General features: G+C 49.7%; 1 pseudogene; it reads right to left on the bottom strand.

The window, feature by feature from the left end:
• The window catches only part of LOC101779264, a 116,230-nt pseudogene that overhangs the window by 48,425 nt on the left and 51,027 nt on the right, over nucleotides 1-16,778 (bottom strand).

Raw genomic sequence — 16,778 nt, 5'->3', positions numbered from 1 at the left:
CCCCCGGGCCGGAGATACGTTGCCTTCGAAATCCTTGAGCATCATATCCGTCTTGGTCAGATCTTCTTCACTTTTGCCCAGCTTGCGGAACATATCATATGGCATGATGTTCGCAGCAGCGCCTCCATCTACCAACAGCTTGGCAATTGGTCGTCCGTTAACCTGTCCTTTGAGGAACAAGGCCTTGAGATGCTGGCATTTTTTGTCCTCGGATTTCTCAAAAGTGGCAGTCATTGGCTCCATCTGGGGTTAACTGGTTTGCTAGGTGGTCCAGTCTGGTTCTCGCCCCAGGGGGTTCTCATCTGAGACTCTAGCATTGGCTATTTCTCCCAGCCAATCATGTGCGCTGGTCCTGCCCCCCAGCCGATTACGCTGGTCAACTCTGCCCCCCAGCCGATCACGCCTGAAACGCGTCAATCTCCTTGCTCGTGCCTGTTTTTGCTGATCGACTCTAGTCCTCGATCCTTGGAGCGTGATCTCTTGAACGGACAGCTGCTGCGGTACTGGCCGTTGCACTCGGGGCAGTTATCGGCCGACGGTAACCTGAGGTTATTTTCCCAGCAGTGAATGAAAAACGGGCACCTCCAGTGATCTTCGTGTCGGCACATCATCTCCGCGCGACGTCTTGAGTCCTCCTGCTGCCACTGGTACTTGCTGAGTAAGTCCTAGGAGGTGACCGGTCGATGTGGTCTTTCTGATCCTTTGCCTTCGGTTTACATACGTTCTTTCTCTTTGACATCTTTAGCCGAGGCCTGATTCCTGGGGTCCACGGTGCCGCTCCTTCTGGCTGATTTTGACTTCAGTACCTTGGTTTGGAGCGTGTTTTTCCCACGTCGACCATGTTAGCAGGGAAGGGGTGCTGATCGATCTTCATTGGCTTCACTGGCTTTGCTGGGACTTCAAACTTGAGCCTTCCTTGCTCAATGGCTGACTGTATCTGCTATCTGAAGATCTTGCACTCATTGGTGTCGTGAGATGTGGCATTGTGCCACTTGCAATATTTCATCTTCTTGAGTTGCTCGGCTGATGGAATTGTGTGGTAAGGCGAAAGTTTGATCTGTCCCTCTTGAAGTAGCAAGTCAAAGATCTTGTTGGCTTTTGACGTGTTGAAGCTGAATGTTTCTAGTTCCTTTTTCCCGAACAGGCACGATATCAGCTTTTTCCCTTTTACCCATTCTGCCAGGCCGATTTCTGCTCCTTCCTCTGATTCGGACCCTTCCACATATGCCACCTTCTTCTAGAAATTTCTTCATTAGTCGAAGGGGTGCACTTCCTGGCTGGAAAGCCGATGAACGATTTGGCTCAAGCTCTTGAACTCTTGGGAAGCGTATTTCTCTTTGATATGTGGTAGGAGTCCTTGGAAAGCGATATCAGCCAACTGGATGTCGGTCAAGACCAGGGTGTAGCACTTGTTTTTGACTTCCCTGAACCTCTGTATGTAGTTGGTTACTGACTCGTCGCTTCTTTGCTTGAGGGTGGTCAAATCTGAGAGTTTCATCTCGTGGACCCCCACGTAGAAGTACTTATGGAATTGCTTTTCCAAATTAGCCCAGGTAATAATGGAGTTGTGCGACAGTGTAGTAAACCATTGGAAGGCCGATCCGGACAGGGAAGACGAGAATAGATGCACCCTCAAAGCGTCTGGTGTAGCAGCCTCTCCGCACTGGACAATTAACCCATTTAACATGTTCCACTGTCGATGTGTCATCTAGGCCCGAAAACTTGGTGAAGTCGGGGACTTTGTACCGATGAGGGAATGGCAACAAGTCGTAAGCAGGCGGATACGACGTCCTGTATGTGTAGGTCTGCACTTTTGGTTTCAAACTGAACTGATCTTGAATTATGTCCGCAATCCTTGCGGTCCAGTCCACCTACAGATGCTGCTGCTGGATCTGATGGACGATCGACTGATGAATCGGTATGTGCTGTTGGACTTGCGGTACCACAATCGGGTGATAGACTGGTGTGTGTTGCAAGTCTTGAGGCTGGGCAACCGGTTGAGGGGCCGATGACTGCTGTCGTGTAGGGTCAGCCTGTTGTAGTGCATTTGCCGCATCATCGTACAATATTAAAGGCGCTGCAGTTCTGAGTAGTTTTGGAGCGCCTGGCCCCCCTGCTAGTCTTTGAAGTAGCTGGCTGGTATTGTGGGGCTATCGGCCAAGTGGCCGATTGGAATAATGCCTGGACTGGAGAGTTTCCATAACTAGTTGACGGATCCAGATTGGCGGTCATTGCTGCTATCCCCTATGGCGCCAAGTTTGAGAGCGGCAGTTGTACGGAGGAAATTGGCGTAGGATGAGACGACACTTGTGGTTGATAGAATGATGCACCGTTATACCCCAGGGGCATTGAAGTGTTGTGCCCTCCACGTTGCATCTGCATCGGCTGAAGAGTCGAGTGAGATGCGTTTGGCACCGCTGAGAAGCCTCTGATTGGTGCCACGATGGGAGGGGCATAAGCTAGTCCCTGATACCCCTAGGTTGTGCCGCTGAACAAGGAACTGATGATGGCGTTATACACAGTGTTGGTCATCACCATGGACTAGTCGATCATGGCCTGATAAACGGACTGCTGGATCATCTCATACATCTTCCCTGAGTCCTTGGCGACAGTGATATGGTGGGGAGTCGGGAAGGGAGCTTTCTTGACGGTCTCCCTGCTTCTGGTACGACTAAAGGATTGTAGACACGTCTTCCTATATTCTTCTAAAGCCCTTGCCACTTCCTCTTTCTGGTCATCCTTGAGATCTGCTTCAGTAACTTCGATGATGTTATCTTTGGAGATCTCAGCAGCCTTTGACATGTTAGATCTTGTTTCTGTCCCACTGGGCATGCCAAAAGTGTGTTGGTGCTGAAAATAGGCCGATGACCCTCAACGTCGGACACACAACTCGGGAGAATCTACTTAACTCCAGTTCGGGTTATTGCCCTGGTACGGTTCATGCGGTGTGCCAGTCAATCTGACCTGTTGATTGACAAGGAAAAAAGAATATTAAATTCTACGAGTTTTGATCGGCTAAGGTTCCGATCTGTCTTGAAAAGCGTATCAGCGAATCGGCCGATTTACTGTAGAGATGACCGGCTATAAAATAGCCGATAATCACATAGCAATTGTAAGGAAAACTACTAGAGCAACCTAAACAACACTACAAAAGCAACACTTGGAATAGATCTAATCGGCTATGTAATGATTAAGGATAAAAGCAATAAAAGCTGACAGTTCGTACCTCAAGCTAGATAACTGGTGATAAAAACTAAAATAACTAGTAAAATGTATGATTCTAGTTGATACCGATAACTGGTGAATAAATTTAAACGAAACAACAGCGATGCGCCCAAATTTAAAGCTTAGATATTACTCAATAAGCGGAACTTACAAAATTGGCCGGAGATCGTGTCGATGCAGCCCTGCCAACCCGTACGAACTTGTGAAAGAAAAAGGTTTTGGCGAAGTCACCCACTTGAAAGTAAAGTACGAGGAAAAAGTAGATTTGTTGTATTGATTGATGTGATGTTGTTACAAGCCTTCCGAGGTAGCTATTTATACCCTGCTACAACTGATTTCCTAACCGACTAGGATCTATCTCTAATTTAAACAATACCAAACATTTACAAACATGACTCGTATCCGAGTTCGTTATTATTTTCCCACGGGCCTATCTCCTTCATATCTTCATTCTGACCCACTTTAGGCCCAAACAAGCCAAGCCGTTCTGGCTCCCAATCGGCCAGCCTCCATCGACTTCTTCCGCCAATTGGCTGAAACACTGTAGCTTTAATCGGCCGATTCCCAACTGTAGCTTCTAGTTCGCCGCATCGACCCCCTTTCTCCTCCTTTGACGCTGATTCCAAGCATGTGTCAAAATCCAGCGTGAACAATATTGATGATTGTTGTGTTATTTTACAAGCCTTGCGAGGCACCTATTTATACCCTGCTACAACTGATTTTCTAACCGACTATGATTTTATCTCTAATTCAAAATAATAAATATTTACACACGAATACAACTCATATCGGAGTCGAACACTATTCAACTTTTCTATGGGCCAATCCTTGTCTTCATCTGGTCACCGCCTTGGCCCATTTTAGGCCCACATCAGCCAAACTGCTCTAACTCCCAATCGGCCAGTCTTTATTGGCTCCCTCAGCTAATCAGCCGAAACACTGTAGCTCTATCGACCGATTCCCTCAACCACAGCTTCTTGATTATTCGCATCAGCCACTTTTCTCTCCTTGACACCGACCTTAACATGTGTCAAAAACTGGCATCAACAGGGTTGTTTCAGCCATTTTTTGGATGATGTTGAGATCAAAGAAATCATGCTTTTAGGATGAAAATATACCTAGTCAAATGAAAGATCCTCACCCACCCTCGTGAGGCTTGATAGAGCTTTCTGTTATATTGATTAGGAGGATATTTTCCCTGATGTTGTTCTGCAAAGCAATGCTTCTATTGTCTCTAATCATTGTCCGCTTGTTTTGGGACTGAAGGTTAGTACCAGTGACAAGCGTAGATTCCATTTTGAGACTTTTTGGACTAAACTGTCAGGTTTCTCAGAAGCGGTTCAACAAAATTGGAATGCTTTAGTAGCCTCTTCCTGTGCGGTTGAGCGTCTGTTCCTCAAACTACAAAGGCTTAGCAGGGACCTGCAACAATGGGGCCAATGTAAAATCGGTAATGTCAAGCTCCAGCTGGGAATGACCAAAGAAATTCTTCATCACCTTCAGATTGCTAGAGATTCTAGGAATCTTTCCCCTAGTGAGGATTGGTTGAGGAAAAAACTTAAGCTTCACTGTTTGGGCCTGGCCTCTCTTGAACAGACTATTGCTTGCCTTTGTTCTAAAGTGCTGTACCTCAAGGAAGGAGATGCGAATACATCCTTTTTCCACCAGCAAGCTCTATATAGGAAGAAGAAGAATTTCATTGCTAAATTACAAGTAGGAAATCAAATGGTCTTCGATTAAAAGGATAAACAGGAAGTAGTGTTCCAGTTCTATGAAGACTTGTTGGGCACAGCTGAGGAAAGGGAACATACCATAGGTTTTGCTGAAACTGGGCTCCAGCAGCATGACCTTTCCTCGTTGGAAGTTCCATTCACATAGGAGAAGGTGTGGGCTACCATCAGGGAGATGCCTTTGGAAAAGGCCCCAGGACCAGATGGGTTCACTAGCAGATTCTATAAGTCTTGCTGGAGTATTATAAAAGAAGATGTCATGTTGGCTCTATTGGCAATTCAACAAGGTCATGTGTATCATTTCAGGCTCCTTAACACAGCCTTCATTTCTCTTTTACCAAAAAAATAGGATGCCCTCTCGGTCAAGGACTTTAGGCCCATAAGTTTGATTCACAGTTTTGCTAAACTTGTTACTAAAATCATGGTAAGTTGCCTAGTTCTTCTGTTACCAAGCCTGGTCCCTTCCAATCAGAGTGCTTTCATTAGATGAAGAAGCATACATGATAATTTGCTTTTTGTCCAGCAGATGGTCAAGGCACTGCATGAAAAGAAACAAGCTCATATTCTCCTTAAACTGGATATCTCCAAAGCTTTCGACTCGGTTTCCTGGCCTTTTCTCTTGGAAGTCCTTCATCATTTGGGTTTTGGTCAACTGTGGTGTAACCTCTTATGCTTGATTCTGTCCACATCCTCTACTCAGGTGCTGGTTAATGGTGAGCTGGGGGCTGGTTTTTTCCACCACCATGGTCTCAAGCAGGGAGACCCACTCTCGCCTATGTTATTTATCTTGGTCATGGATGTTCTTAATTCCTTGATCAAATATGCCACCAGGGAAAACCTATTGCAACCTCTTGCTGTCCAGTAGGCCAGACACAGGGCCTCCTTCTACGCTGATGATGTAGTTATTTTCCTATGGCCAAATGTAGAAGATCTCCGAGTTATGAAGCTCATACTTGATATCTTTGGTCACGCCTCTGGACTCCATACTAACTTCGTCAAGAGTTTAGCTTCCCCAATTCATTGCTCACAGAAAGAATTATAGCTAACGTTAGAGCACCTGGCATGCACAATAAAGGAGTTTCCATGTACTTATCTTTGTTTGCCCCTCACAATAAGAAAACCATCCAAGGAAGTCTTCTGACCCTGATTGATAAGGTTGCTGATCACCGCCTAGGCTGGAAGGCTTCTCTAATGAATAGAGCAAGCTGGCTGATTATGACTCGGGTGGTTCTAATAGCCTCTGTGATTCACCATCTGATTGCTATTGACCTACCCAAATGGGTTGTTAAAGCAATTGACAAAAAACGGCATGGCTTCCTTTGGAAAGGACAAGAACAGGCAAATAGAGGAAATTGCTTGGTTTCTTGGGAGAAGGTGCAGTGCCCTTTGGAATCTAGAGGACTGGGCATCCACAACCTTGAGTCTTTGGCTGGGTCTTGCGGATCAGATGGCTTTGGGCACAAAAAACTGACCCTTCCCGTCCTTGGGCTGGTCTACATATCCAAGTGCCTCAAAGCTCAGGCTTTGCTTAACATGGTAGTAGATGCAATGATTGGAAATGATGAGACAATTCTTTTCTAGAAAGATAGATGGTTGGATGGGAAGACTATGGCTGAAGTAGCTCCAAATCCGTTTCAAACAATTTCTAAAAAAGTCGTCAAAACAAGAACAGTCGCTTAGGCTCTTTCCAATAGGCTCTAGGTGTCAGATATTAGAGGAGCCCTTTCAGTTGAGGTCCTAATGGAGTACCTACTGCTTTGGGACCAATGGACAGAGTGGTTTTGACAATGGGACATCCCACACCACTATCGTTGGAAGCTGACCCAATCTGGTTTATACACCAGCAAGTCGGCATATGAAGCCTTGTTCATTGGCTCTGTCAAGTTTATCCCATGGAGAAGAATTTGGCGAAGCTTGGCTACTTTACGCTGCAAATTTTTGTTTGGCTGGCCATTAAGAAGAGGCTTTGGATGGCCAACCGGTTGGCAAGTAGGGGGTTGCAGCATCTGGCCGCCTGCCCGCTGTGTGACCAGGTTGTTATCTTGCGTATTTACCCAGCAGATCTGGTCTTTGGTCTTCCTACATCTAAATTTGGTCGATGATGTGCCGGTTGATTCATCTAGTCTCTTGTCTTGGTGGGGACGAGTAATCAGAGCATCACCAAAAGAGTTGCGCAAGGGTTTGAATTCTCTCATCATTATGGTGGCATGGGAAATTTGGAAGCATCAAAATTCCTGTACTTTTGAAGACGCTCTTCCTAACACTCAGGTGCTCTTTCAAGCAATAACAAATGAAAGCATCCTTTGGTGTTTGGCAAGAGCTTCTAAACTCAGAGAGCTGCTTGCTAGGTCGCTTGCACCGGCCGCATAAGCTTGGTGCTCAGGGTCTCGTTTTCTCTGTGTTAATCGGCTCTTCTGTTGTAGTCTTTTGGTGGGGGTTATGTGTTTTGGGGGTGTGTTTTATACTTAGATTGGGGGCTCTCCCTTCTCTTTGTACTTTCTATTCTCTCTTAATGAAATGACATGCAGCTCTCCTACATAGTTCGAGAAAAAAATAGCATCAGGTAGATTAATGACTCACAAGAACAGGGATATCTTCTACATGCTAGGAAATCTCTCAAAGCTTGTATGCAGCTTATATCTTCTAACAGTCTGAGTTCAAGACATGATCTGAACCATAGACAATAAACAAGTAAACCATCGATCACTACAAAGTACAAAGAGTACTTCTGAAACTGTGTTTCTAACACAAGCACTGTTAATGTGAGGCAAAATCAGCAACGACCACCCTAGCCACAAGATCAAATTGGGGACTTAAGATAAATCTGTGCTCTGTAGCACCTCATGTGACAAAATTGTGCCACATTTGGCCCATGTACCAGTATGAAAGATTAAGCATAAAATTAACAAACCTTAGCAGATTGATTGCGAGACTTGTCCCAATCGATCTCAGTATAGTGGTCTTTGTAAAGTTCCTTTTTTAATTCCAACACAAGTGGCATAATTTGGCTAACAAATCTCTTTTCATAAATGTAACACATGGGCAGATACACCATTCGACAAGGACACCACATTCGCCCTGCAAGATGTTGTAAAGCACAATGACTATCAGCAAGGAACAGCAAAGCAACAAGGAAAGAATGCTGATTAATGTGCAGTAAAAGTTATTGATTGTTGATCCATTAATTTGAATGAAATTGATATGTGAGTGAAGAATTTTATGATACGGGATTAACAACTCGAACTTACAAACAGGTTCTGATACTACGCAAGGAATGGAAAACTTTATGAGGAAAGTTACCATAGCACAAACTCATGCACTGATGCTCACACCTGTAAGTTAGGGTTAAAATATCTATTGCTAAATCTTCAATGTAAATATACGGATAGGATATAAACTATAGCATTGTTTCCTTTAAGTCAGCAGCCAGTGCACCCATCACTAGTAGAGAATTGGCCTTTAGTCCCGGTTGGTAGGGTGCATATCTCCCGAAAATCCATCCGGGATAAACCAACCGGGACAAAAGGGGGGGGTCTTTAGTCCCGGGTCTTTTAACCGGGAGTAAAGGTCCCCCTTTAGTCCCGGTTGGTGACACCAACCGGGACTAAAGGGCCTGCCACGCCAGGCGTGGGACAGGCCCTTTAGTCCCGGTTGGTAAAAGCAACCGGGACTAAAGGGTTTCCCAAGGTTACCCTTTAGTCCTGGCTGGATTCCAACCGGGACTAAATGGCGCCCTGCATGGCACTGTGTGACGACCGACCCCCAAATCTCGAGTTAATCTTAATCCGAGCCCCTGATCATCTGTCTTAGCTTTCCAAGCCTAAGTGATCAACCTCCAGTCCGGTCCCAACCCCTGAGACCCGACCCCTCTTCGCTGGCATCCAGTTCCGACCCCGCCGACCCCAACTCACCCGCCGGATCTTTCTGAGTCATCCCCCAACACCTCCCATCGATCTGACCGGTGGGCCCACGAGATCTTTTTCCCCAGATCTCCCGTGACAGGCGCACTCGAGTTGCATGCCCGCTTCAGAGTTCCCCCGCCGCGTGGCTCAACTCCTCCGACGTCCGCCACTCCGCCTCGTTCTTGGCCCGCGACCAAATGGATTCTCGCGCCCTCCTCCCCAATCGCAGCGGAAGCCCCTCTGCAACCTTTCTGCAGCACCTCGCCGCCCGCGCCCATCATCACATCGCCAGACCCCGGCCGCAGAGCCCGATGTCGCCTGTCTTTTCCATCACCTCGCCACAGTCGCGCCGCCTGGTCTTCGCTACCCGACGATTCCTCCTCTGCCAACCCCGACCACGTCATCGACAGCTCCTTTTCCCGCCCTGTCAGAAGCCGCCCGACAATCTGTTGCTCCGCGCTCGCCCGCGTGCCCGTAGCCGCCTGTCTTCTCACCTGTGCGCCCTCGTTCCTAGGGCCGTTATCCCGGTCACTTCCATCAGCTCCACTGCACGACGACGCCCGCCCTCCGCCAAATCTCAACCACCAGCAAACCCGCCTGCGCCGCCCTGACGCCAGAGCCCAATGACCGCTGGCGTCATCCCCGAAGTCCTGCTCCACCGCCCTCGTCGCTCAATCGCTGCCCGGGCAGAGCAGTCCATTGCTTCTTCCCCGGCCTTCGCGCCGCTCCCCTTCCCACTCCCGCGCCGCTATAAAAGGGAATGCGCAAGCCCCACCGGAGTTCCCCTTGCCCTAGCTGCCATTTCTCTTGCTCCCTGTTCAAGCTCCCAGCGCCACCACACTAAGTCCCTAAGGAACTCTCCTCTCCGCTCCACACCGTTTTCCCCAATCCACCCAGCTGCTTGCTCCTTCGTGCTGCGTAAGAGCTTACTTGTGATCCACAAGAAGCACCGCCGCCGCCGGAGCACTGCCGGACCTCGCCGCTGTTCAAAGCCTTAGTCCCTCCGCCCAAGTCTGCTTCTTCCCGACCCCAAGCTTTCCTTGTAAGACGAAGGTAAGCTGTCGACCCTTGTCCGTCTTGTCCGACCCTTCTGACGTCTGACCTTTGTCCGTCTCGTCCGACCCCTTTTGCTCATCCGACCCTTGTCCGCTTCGTCCGACCCCTCTTATCCGCCCGACCCCGGTTCCGTCTCACCCGACCCTGTCTGTTCCGCCAACCCTTTTCCGCCTCGCCCGAGGACTCGGTTGTATTCTTTTTCTTTGAACCGAGGGTGTATGTGTAAAACTTGGGGACCTTTCAGCGTTGAGTCTGAGGACCCCTAGCACACCACAACCTCTAGATTAAGGGTCAGATCATAAGTTCCTTTCCTTCAACCCTTACCTCTTGATCTCCACCAACTCCATTGACCCCATCGGCTTGTTTCCTGCCAGGAACCAGTTGGACCTGGCGTGGCTCGACCGCGTCGGCAATATCAAGGTGCTGGCCACCACCTACTCTATGGTCACCATCTCCACCAACATCCGGTGTATGTCAGCCCTCTATCGGATGATTGAGCTCCAAGGGAGAGCCATGACCATTCTTGCTCGGACCGCCGTGGATGCTCAAGGACACCTCCAGGCAGCCAGAAGAGACCTGGTAGGCCAAACCTATCAGCTTATCCAATGAGGCATCCAGATCCATGACATGCAAGACAGAATCTCTGAGCTCGAAGGAGAAGTAGCCGACCTGGTGGACGGCATGATCGAGCTATCAGAAGAGAAGATGGAAGTGGAAATGGAGCTGGCGGTTGCCAATGCTCATCTGGATGAGCACCAAGCTGAGCTCGACGATATGCACACCCTCCATATGCAACTAGAAGCTCAAGAGGACCCCGAGGAGGATGAGGGAGCGTCCAGTATGGACATTGAAGAAGACGGCACCCCTTCTCCTACTCATAGTGTTCATTTGTAGATGAAGAGTTGCAAGGAACTCATTCTTTTGTTGTACTCCTCGGCAGCCTAAATTTTGGAAAGGTCTGTAATAGGTTAGCCTTGAGTCGAGTACTCCCTGTGTTTGGAACACCTCTATAAAAAGATCCCAATGAAATCAAATCATGAGTTTGACCTTTAACTCTTTGCAAAGTGTTGGAATGTTAGACTAAGTGAGTTGTGCTGCGACCACACACGCCGTTTCTGTGGGTCCGTTCAAGTTTGGCCAACCCCAGTTCGCGAGATTGGATGTGCCCGACCCTCGAGGCAGTTCTCCGCCACGCCCGACCTTTCGAGGCAGTCTCCGCCTCGCCCGACCCCTTTTTAGTGTGGATCGTTGCCAACCCCCTTTTCTCGGGATGATCGCCTAGCCCGACCCCTTTGGCTTAAGTTCAGATGTAAGGGAATTCCAGGAGTCTGGGTAGGGTATGGTTCGCCCGAAGTCGAGTACACAGCTAAGATAGATGCTAACTAACATGGCAATGAGAAGAGTGTATCTCCCTTATGAGGACGTGTGTTGCATTGTCAGCAAGAGTTGTATCGGAGAATTTAACTTATGTGTTCTGTCTATTGGAGTACTTCTAAGATTATGAATTTAATGGAACGTTAACTCGTGCAGATGGTGCATCGCACTAGATCTGGTTCTGTGCCTGGCAGCAGTGAGCAAAGACAAGATCCTCCCCCACCCCCACCCTCGTCTCCACTAGAGGCAATCCTAGCGGCTCAAACCGAGCTGCTGAGGCATCTTGTACAAGGACAACAGCAGCAGCCCCATGGCGGAAGGGCTCAGCAGCAGCCCCATGTTGCTCGGTATGAAGACTTCTTGGGGACACAGCCCCCTTTGTTCCAGAAGACACAAGAACCGCTCGACGCCGACGCCTGGGTTCGTACGATTGAATCCAAGTTCGAGCTCCTCACCGCCCCGTGCCCCGACCATAACAAGGCCCGGTTTGCGGCTCAATAGCTGTGTGGTTCCACCCGGCTCTGGTGGGACCACTACCATGCCATGTTGCCCGCTGGCCATGTGGTTAGCTGGAACGAGTTCAAGACCACGTTCAAAGCGCATCACATCCCGGAAGGTCTCCTGGAGCGCAAGCTCAAAGAGTTCCTGGCTCTTACCCAGGGAACCCGAGATGTCCTGCAATACGCCCAAGCTTTCAATGACTTGTGCCGTTATGCCGGCTATCATGCGGACACAGACGAGAAGAAGCGGGACAGATTCCGCTGAGGACTGAGCTTGGAGCTCAGAGAGAGGTTGAACCCCATCAAGGTGGATACCTACAACGAGTTGGTCAACCTAGCCATCTCGCAAGAGGATTGCATGCAGGCTCTCAAAGCCGACCAGAAGAGGAAGGCCTCCGTGGCATTTCCGAGCCAGCCGACTCGAAGATTCAGGAGGGTTCCTCCCCAAGCGCCCAGCCGACCCCAGCCGTCGGGAAGGTGGATTGCCCGACCCCCACCAGCAGCAGCGCCCCGTTTTCCCGGCTTCCAACCACAGGCGCCCCGGCCGACCCCACCAACACCACCCCGTCCTGCAACTGGTAACCGCTGCTTCACCTGCGGCAATGAAGGGCACTTTGCTAAGGACTGCCCCAGGAACAGAAATCAGCAGCATGGCCAGAACCCCATGGCGAACAGAGGAAGAAGGCCCAAGGTGCAAGTTCAACAAGGACGGCTCAACTACACCAGCTTGACCGAACTCCCCGAAGGTGCGCCAGTGATGATGGGTACTTTCCTTGTCTTAAATCAAGCTGTTGTTGTGTTGTTTGATTCGGGAGCCTCTCATAGCTTCATCGGGAGTAAGACTAGAGAAAGATGTGAGCTGAGTGTCGGTCCCACTAAAGGATCATATGTGATCGCCACTCCGGGAGGAAAGATAGCCTCGGATCAGATCGTTCCTCTTGTACCTCTCCAGCTAGGCCAAACTCTGTTTAAGGAGAATCTTATCATCCTTGACCTGGAAGGAATGGATCTCATCCTCAGGATGGATTGGATGATCAGACACCAAGTGGTTCTAGATACAGCTGCCCGAACTCTCCACATCAACTCACCCTTTCATGGCAGTTCTACCCTATCCTTGAAACATCCTAAGTCCGCACTTCCTTGTGCGTACCCTCTATCGGAAGCCCGACTAGAAAGCCTCCCTGTTGTCTGTGAGTACCCTGACGTGTTCCCAGAAGACTTGCGTGGCATGCCACCTGATAGAGATGTGGAGTTTTCCATAGAGTTGATCCCCGGCACCGCTCCGATATCCAAGAGACCCTATCGGATGCCCCCTGCTGAGTTGGCCGAGTTGAAGACCCAGTTGCATGATCTGTTGGAAAAAGGCTTCATCCGACCCAGCACATCACCTTGGGGTTGCCCTGCCCTGTTTGTGAAGAAGAAGGATGGGAGTCTCCGCATGTGTGTGGACTACCGACCCCTCAATGCGGTCACCATCAAGAACAAGTACCCACTGCCACGCATCGATGTCTTGTTTGATCAGTTAGCTGGAGCAAAAGTGTTCTCCAAGATCGATCTTCGTTCGGGTTATCACCAAATCAAGATCCGACCCTGCGACATACCCAAAACAGCCTTCTCCACAAGATATGGACTCTACGAGTACCTGGTCATGTCCTTTGGACTCACCAATGCACCCGCCTATTTCATGTACCTCATGAACTCGGTGTTCATGCCCGAGTTGGACAAGTTTGTTGTGGTGTTCATTGATGATATCCTCGTGTACTCGAAGAGCGAAGAAGAACATGCCAACCATCTTCGCGTAGTTCTCCAGCGGCTGAGAGATCACCAACTCTATGCCAAGTTCTCCAAGTGTGAGTTCTGGTTAGATAGTGTCAAGTTTTTGGGACACACTATCTCCAAGGATGGCATAGCCGTCGACCCCAGCAAGGTACAGGAAGTTATGGACTGGAAGCCTCCTGCCTCAGTACACCAGATCAGAAGTTTCCTTGGACTGGCAGGCTACTATTGGCGTTTCATACCGGATTTCTCCAAGATAGCTAAGCCGATGACAGAGTTGTTGAAGAAAGAGGTCAGATTCATGTGGGACGACAAGTGTGAAGAAGCCTTCAAGACCCTGAAGCGCTTGCTGACCACAACCCCAGTTTTGGCTCAACCCGACCCCTCTAGGCCGTTTGACGTGTACTGTGACGCCTCTGGCACTGGACTTGGGTGTGTTCTTATGCAAGACAACCGAGTCATTGCCTATGCCTCACGGGCGTTACGACCTCATGAGTTGAACTACCCGACCCATGATCTTGAGTTGGCAGCAGTGATTCATGCCTTAAAGATATGGAGACACTATCTGATGGGCACCCACTGCAACATCTACACCGATCACAAGAGCCTCAAGTACATCTTCACTCAAGCCGACCTCAACATGCGCCAAAGGAGATGGTTAGAGTTAATAAAAGACTATGATTTGGAAATTCACTATCATCCCAGCAAGGCCAATGTGGTGGCCGATGCTCTTAGCCGCAAGCCCTTTTGCAACTGCTTGTTGGCAACAACCTTCACCGAAATCTTGTGTCATGAGATGGGAAAGCTCAGGTTGGAAATTATTCCCCATGGAATCCTCGGCCACATCACCCTTGACTCTGTTTTAGGAGACCAAATAAGGTCAGCACAAGTGGAGGATGAGGAAGTAAAACGGATCACCAAGAAGATCTCCTTGAAGGATGAAGGGTATAAGCATTTTCGACAGGATGAGACTGGGAAGGTGTATTATGGAAACCGGCTTGTTGTACCATCCGACCCCAACCTTAAGAAGCAGATCCTAGATGAAGCTCATCTCTCCAAGTTCTCAATCCATCCTGGCAGCAATAAGATGTACCATGATCTCCGTCAAACCTTTTGATGGAGTGGAATGAAACCGGAAATTGCCCGGTACGTTTCGGAGTGCGACACTTGCCAATGTGTCAAGGCCAGTCATCTAAAGGTAGCAGGTACCCTGCAGCCCCTACCTATTCCCTCTTGGAAATGGGAAGACATCAGCATGGACTTCATAGTTGGACTGCCCCTTACATCACAGCGATATGACTCCATCTGGGTTATAGTGGACCGCCTAACCAAGTCTGCCCACTTCCTTCCTGTCCGCACCACCCACACAGTCAAACAGTATGCAGAGTTGTATCTCAACCGCATAATTTCCCTACACGGCGTACCTAAGACCATCATCTCTGATCGAGGAGTTCAGTTTGTAGCACGCTTTTGGGAACAGCTACAAGCGTCAATGGGCACCAAGCTCATCTGTAGCTCAACCTATCACCCTCAAACCGATGGTCAAACCGAAAGAGTCAATCAAATCCTTGAAGACATGTTGAGAGCTTGTGTCATCCACTATGACAAGAATTGGGACAAGTGCTTGCCCTTGGCGGAATTCTCCTACAACAACAGCTACCAGGCCAGTTTGAAGATGGCACCGTTTGAAGCCTTATATGGCCAGAGATGTCGGACACCATTGAACTAGTCCCAAGCAGGAGAAAGACAGATCTATGGCCCTGACTTAGTGGCAGAAGCCGAAGAAAAAGTAAAGGTGATTCAAGCAAATCTCAAGGCTGCCCAATCTCGACAAAAGAGTTATTCCGACAGGCAAAGAAGGCCTCTACAGTTTGACATTGGTGATCATGTGTATCTTCGGGTCTCCCCGACCAAAGGAGTGCAACGGTTTGGAGTGAAAGGAAAATTGGCTCCCCACTACATTAGCCCTTATGAGATCGGGGAGATCTGTGGACCCGTTGCTTACCGGATCCAACTCCCAGAACAACTATCGGCCATACATGATGTCTTCCATGTGTCTCAACTGAAGAAATGTGTCCAAGTCCCAACCGAGATCTTAGAGCAAGAGCAGCTTCAGATCGAGCCCGACCTAACCTACGCCGAGTACCCAGATAGAGTTCTTGACCAGAAAGAGAGGCATACCCGGCGCCAAGTGGTTAGAATGTACAAGATCTTATGGAACAACCACACAGAAGATGAAGCAACATGGGAAACAGACGAGTATTTGAACAAGCACTTCCCAGGTTTTCTATCTCGTCAAGGAGGTAAGGACTGTACACCCTACTCTTACACCTGAATCTCGGGACGAGATTCTTTTTAAGAGGGGTAGGCTGTGACGACCGACCCCCAAATCTCGAGTTAATCTTAATCCGAGCCCCTGATCATCTGTCTTAGCTTTCCAAGCCTAAGTGATCAACCTCTAGTCTGGTCCCGACCCCTGAGACCCGACCCCGTCGACCCCAACTCACCCGCCGGATCTTTCTGAGTCATCCCCCAACTCCTCCCTTCGATCTGACCGGTGGGCCCATGAGATCTTTTTCCCCAGATCTCCCGAGACAGGCGCACTCGAGTTGCATGCCCGCTTCAGAGTTCCCCCGCCACGTGGCTCAACTCCTCCGACGTCTGCCGCTCCGCCTCGTTCTTGGCCCGCGACCAAATGGATTCTCGTGCCCTCCTCCCCAATCGCAGCGGAAGCCCCTCTACAACCTTTCTGCAGCACCTCGCCGCCCGCACCCATCATCACATCGCCAGATCCCAGCCGCAGAGCCCGATGTTGCCCGTCTTTTCCGTCACCTTGCCACAGTCGCGCCGCCTGGTCTTCGCTACCTGACGATTCCTCCTCCGCCAACCCCGACCACGGCACCGACAACTCCTTTTCCTGCCCTGTCAGAAGCCGCCCGACAATCTGTTGCTCCGCGCTCGCCCGCGCGCCCGCAGCCGCCTGTCTTCTCACCTGTGCGCCCTCGTTCCTAGCGCCGTTATCCCGATCACTTCCATCAGCTCCACCGCACGACGACGCCCGCCCTTCGCCAAATCTCAACCACCGGCAAACCCGCGCCTGCGCCACCCTGACGCCAGAGCCCAATGACCGCTGGTGTCATCCCCGAAGTCCTGCTCCACCGCCCTCGTCGCTCAATCACCGCCCGGGCAGAGCACTCCATTGCTTCTTCCCCGGC

This window comes from Setaria italica, chromosome II (genome assembly GCF_000263155.2).
Source record: "Setaria italica strain Yugu1 chromosome II, Setaria_italica_v2.0, whole genome shotgun sequence".
In the NCBI taxonomy this organism is placed as follows: domain Eukaryota; kingdom Viridiplantae; phylum Streptophyta; class Magnoliopsida; order Poales; family Poaceae; genus Setaria; species Setaria italica.
This window is presented reverse-complemented; position numbering and strand designations above follow the sequence as displayed.